Source organism: Orycteropus afer, unplaced genomic scaffold (genome assembly GCF_000298275.1).
Source record: "Orycteropus afer afer isolate SDZICR_OR568_19922 unplaced genomic scaffold, OryAfe1.0 scaffold00232, whole genome shotgun sequence".
NCBI classification, from domain to species: Eukaryota; Metazoa; Chordata; class Mammalia; order Tubulidentata; family Orycteropodidae; genus Orycteropus; species Orycteropus afer.
In genome coordinates, this window is record NW_006921819.1 from 3,400,259 (window position 1) to 3,406,122 (window position 5,864).

Below are 5,864 nucleotides of genomic sequence, written 5' to 3' on the forward strand. Positions count from 1 at the left end.
TTGATTTTGGTTCTTTCTTTCTTTTTGATGTGTGCATTTATTGGTATAAATTGGCCTCTGAGTACTTACTGCTGCCAGTGTTTCTTGAAGTTTGGTATGTTGTGTTTTCTTTCTCATTTGCTTCTAGGAATTATTTTATTTCACATTTTATTTCTTCTTTTACACTATAGTTTTTAACCAAGGTGTTATTTACTTCCCATGTATTTGGTTTTTTTCCCCCTGATCTTCCTGTTATTGATTTTTAATTTTATAGCATGATCGGAGAAAATGTAGTATTTTGATGTTTTTTAAATTTACTGAGGCTTGCTTTGTGGCCTTACATATTGTCTGTTGTTGTTGTTGTTATTGTTGTTATGTGCCGTCGAGTCGGACCTGACTCATAACAACCCCTCCTTGGTTTCCAAGGAAGAATCACTACAGAAGTAGGATTGCCCAGCCTTCCTTCCGAGGAGTGGCTGGTGGGTTTGAACCGCCAGCCTTCTGGTTAACAGTCAAGTGCCTTAGGCACTATGCTACCAGAGCTCCCAACATATGGTCTATTCTGGAGAATGATCCATGTCCACTGGAAAAGAATACGCATTACCTTTTAGTTGGGTGGAGTGTTTTGAATGTGTCTGTGCAGTCAAATTCAGTGTTTTGTTGAGATGTTCTGAATGCTTGTTGAGTTTCTTTCTAGGTATTCTGTCCTTCATTGGAAGTGGTGTATTAAAGTCTTCTTTTATTATCATGGAGCTGTCTATTTTCATTTTCAATTTCATTCATGTCTGTTTTATGTATTTTTGGACTCTTGAATTGAGTGCATAGGTATTTATTACAGTTATATCCTCTTGTTGAATTGACCCTTTTATTATCAGTAAATGCCCTTCCTTGTCCTTCATGTTAATTTTTTACTTGAAGTCTATTTTATCAGAAATTATTATTGCCACTCCTGCTCTTTTTTGGTTGCTGTTTTCTTGCTTTTTTCCCATCAATTGATATCAAATTTATTTTTACCTTTGTGTCTAAGGTGAGTTTGTTGCAGGCAGCATTTTGATGAATCCTGTTTTCTTATCTATTCTGTCAATTTATTTCTCCTGACTGGTATACATAATTCAGTTATGTATAATTGATGGTAAGTATGAATTTATTCCCATCATTCCTTTGTGTTTTTTACTGCGGTGTTAATGATTTTTCTTCTGAATATTTTTCTGTGGTGATTTCATTTTGTTATCAGATTTTCTTTTCATTTTCTTCATTGTGATTGAGTTTGTGTTTACTAAGTTCTTATGATTTTCTTCTTTCCAATATTGGTTAGAAGGCTTATTAATTTTCTTTCTGATGACTCTGTAATTAATTTTTATCTTCCTGAATTTGAAACAGTCCATTCTATGTTGGTATCATTCTGACTTCCTCTTCATTTGGAAAGTTTGTAATTATACCAAAGACTGGGCAATCTACTTCCATAGAGATACTGCCTCAGAAATCCAAGGAGGGGTTGCTAAGAGTTGAGACTGACTCAACAGCAGTGAATTAGCTTTGTAGTCATTCTTGTTTACAGATTAATGCCTCATGTTCTTTATTTTCAGTCTTGTAATGGCACATAACAACAACAACAAAGCTTATTTTAATTTTGAGAATTCTTTTCTCTGGGTTGGTTTTTGAGTGATGCTGTCATATGTCTTAATCTTAGGTCGTTGTCTTCCATTGTTGTTTCTCTGTCCAAAGGACTCCCTTTAGAATTTCTTATAAGATTGATCTGATTCTTACAATTTCCTTTTGTTTCTGCTTGTCTGGAAATGTCTTAATTTTACCATCATGTTGGAGGGATAGTTTTGCTGTATATGTAATTCTTGGCTGACATTTTTTTTCTTTCATGATTTTATATATGTCATTCTATTTTCTTCTTGTCTATACAGTTTATGCAGAGAAATGGGAGCTTAATCTTACTGGCTGTCCTTTGCAAATAACATTTTATGTTTTTTCTGAGCTGCTGTCAAGATTCTTTCTTTGTCTTTATTCCTGGAAAATTTGATTATGATATGTCTTGGTGAATTTATTTTGGTGTATATCCATTGAGCAATTCTTGGATATCATCTTCCATGATATTTGGGAGATTTTCTGCTAACAAATATTTTACAGTTTTCTCTGTGGCAATTTTTCTCCTGCTGTTCTGAAATTATAATCAAATGTAACTTTTTCCTCTAGGTATTATCCCACATAATTCTTAGATTTTTCTTCATTAGTTTTTTTTTTTTTTTTTCCCCCTCATACAAATTTGTGTCAAGGGATTGTCTTCTAATTGGTTGATCTATTCTTCAGTCAAGTCAATTATACTTTTTTTTCCTTCCAATGTGTTATCTATTGCCATAATTTTAGTATTAATTTTCTTGATTTCTAATTTCTGTTTGTGTATGGTTTCTAATTGTCTATTTATTTTGTTATTTTGCTCTTGTATTGTTTTCTTGAATCCTTCTAAGTTATTATCTGTTTTCCTTTATTTTGTTTGTAGTTTCCTTGGCTCTTGAAAGGGTCTATCTATCTATCTATCTATATCTTTTGGAGTTTTTGACTGCTAACTAGAAGGCTGGTGGTTCAAACCCACCAGCCACTCCTCAGAAGGAAGATTGGGCAATTTACTTCCATAAAGATACTGCCTTGGAAACCCAAGGAGGGGTCTCTATGAGTCGGATTCAATTTAATGGCAGTGAGTTTGTTGTTTACCTGTTCTTCTTTAATGTTTCCTAGTTCTTTATTTTGATCACTTACTTGCACCATCTTGTTCTGTTTCTTTTATAAGATTCTTTTGTTTGTCTGTTGTCTCTGAGACATTTTGGAGTTGTTGTTTTTATTTGTTGATTATATGTTGGTTTGTTTCACCCTGCTTTTTTTTTTTTTTTTTTTTTGGATATATTCAGATGGGTGAGACAGGCTGCTTTCTTTGGTTGCTACTTTGGCAGCACTGAGATGCTCCTCATCTGTCTCCAGGTGGGTGGAGTAACTGATGGGAATGTGGATGTGGGTGTCTGTTTGTGGTTGTGAAGACCAGCTGTAAGTGTGGTGAAGAGGTGTTGTTCACCATCTGTCATTGATCTAGTATTGCAGCAGTGGGTGGAGGTGCTTGCCTATTGGGTAGAGTGATAGCTAGTAGGTGTAGTAGGTTTGGTTGGCTGTTTCACACCACAACCATCAATACTGTATCCTGGTGTGGATTCTGTGGAGTTGATTTCTCCTCCATCATGGCCACACTTTACTGCACCCTGACTTCTTCTCAATTTTCCCAGTCACTGTCCTGCTCTATTGTACTTTCTAATGGTCACTCAATCTAATTCTTTATCCCCTCTTTTGATGCTCAGAGTTCCAGGATCATCATCTGTATGTGTTTCACTTGGTTTTCTGGGTCTCATGCTGTAATGAGATTGGGCAGAGTGTGTCACCAGGAGGCTATCTTGTCTTGTCCACTGTCCAACATTGTGTTTTTAAATAATTGTCTATATGGAATCAAATTGGCTACAGCTCAAAACATTAGACAGGAACTTTATCTTACTGTCTTTGAGTCCATTCCACCTCATAGTGACCCTCATTGGGTTTCCAAGACAGCAAATCTTTGTTGTAGTAAATTGTCCCATCTTCCTTCTGAAGAGCAGCTGGTGGGTTTGAACCACCAACTTTCTGGTTTGCAGTTAAATGCCTTAGGCACTGTGCCACCAGAAGAACCTAATAGTGCAACTTGGAAAAGGAGGGTGAGAATGGTAATACAGCTGGAAGAATGACACGAAATTGTTCATGTAGGAATTATTGAATTGATACACATTTTGCTGTGTCTGTTCTCAATAACAACAAAGTAAAGAAAATTTAGGAAAAATAAATATAAAAATGTCTTTAACATGCACGGTTTTTCATTCATCTTACTTATAGCTAAAAGAAGCTTCTTCTGATTTTCAAAATATTTTAAATAGTTTAAAAGATGAAAATTATTTTAAAAGGTTTTATGAAGTTTATGAGAACTATGCAGGAATTTTGTGACTACAAAGTTTGGTATGTACCTAGCCTTTTGGTTTGGTAATTATAGTGCTCTTCTGTAGCCAAAAGGAACTGTAATGAACCATTTTCATCCTTTTTTTTTTTCACAAAATAAAAAAAGAGACAATAAGATAAGAGTGAAGCCATTATATTAAACTAACATGAAATTTGAAATTTAATTGAATATTAATTGAATAATTCTTACTGGCTTTGAAGAACTCTTGCTATAAATTGCTTATGTAATTATTCATTATCCTTTTCCTTTTATCTCTTTCCTCTTCCCTTTCCCTTCTCTTCCTCAATTTATAATTCTTCCACACCATCACATTCAAAGTCAATGTCTCTGTAGAACCTTCAAAAATTGGAACAGGTGCAGACAAAAGTAACTGAGATTGTTCTATGAAAAAGATTAGACACAGTTCAGCAGGCACACTATTCTTGGCCACATGGGCCACTTTCAACTTTCAGTTAGAGAATAGTTCTGTGCTTCTTTATTTATACTTCTCCTCGACCCTTTCTTTCTCTCCCTCTTTCACTGCCCCTTCATTTCCATTCAATATAGAGTAGAATTGAATCCAAAGACAACATGTATGCCACACATTGCAGCATTGGTGCTAGAATTTCAGGCCATCCCATCTTGGCCCTGCTTTTATCCCCAAAGGCCATAGAGATATTCAGAAGTTAAAATGAGTAACTGGTCTAAGGAGAGATGCGAATCTTTGCAAAAGAAATGTACCAGATGTTCCCTGTGCTATGTAGCTCTACTCAACCTTTCCAAAGTTTAAATATCAATCATTAATATACTAAACTTATCTTCAAGTTGTATTTTATAAGAAATACTCAAGTCAATTTCCTCTACCCCAAAAAAAAAAAAAAAAAAAAAAAACACAAATAAAGCCACACACAATCACCTTTGTTATTGTTCTTGTCTTTAGGGCCACACAGTATGTCAAATGCAAAGCAAAAATTACCCTACAGTCATGTTATCAACAATGCAGAGATACAAAGCTCCAAAAAAATGTCTAAGTTCCTGTTATGCAGTGATTTACTATCAGAACATAGACTCCCTCTTCATAATATTTTACACCTGTAATAGCAACTTATGATTGGCAACCTAAGTTCCAGACATTCTTGGCAATTTCCCTTTAGCCAAGGCTACTTATATTAAAGTGTCTGTTGGAATGTGTTTGTGTTTCTCAAGCTATACCACTTAGTAAATTCTATGATGACTTTTCCAAATCTCTCAGCATTTTTTTCTCCCTTTTCAGGCTTTCTAGATACCCATCTGAAGGGATTCTTTATGACTTGGTTGCATATCTCCGGCATAAAGCATCATCAGAGAGTTAGTGTACAGTTTAACAAAGTTCAAGAGAACCATTAGGTAACATTATATTTTCCTCAGAATTCCAGTCCTGAAATAAACCCTAGAGTGTCTATGTCAGGCAGTCCCTCTTGGAAGCATCAAATAGGCATTATAACGTGAAAAATAGAAAAGTGGTATTTTGCTCCAAGAAAGAACTTCAAAAGATAACATGTTAGTAAATACCATAAAGCCACAAGCAAACTTTCTTCCTTCACCCTGTCCTGCTCTTTTGAGAAAAACATAAGTAATATGTAAAGTGTTCAGAAATCATTTAGTGAGCAGCTATTGTGGGCTGAAAAATCTTTCTAATTCCCCTATCTTCATTTCACAAAAAAGTGTCTCCCCTATTATCCTTTTTTTTTCGTTTTTCTTTTGTATATTTTATTTTTCCCTTGTTACCCTCCCGAGAGGGACCGGGTCTCCGGGAGCAAGGTAAGCACGGGCGTAGCACAGAGTAGCAGGCCAGAAGAGCAGGAGAAAGGGGTAAAACCCAGGAAGCCAA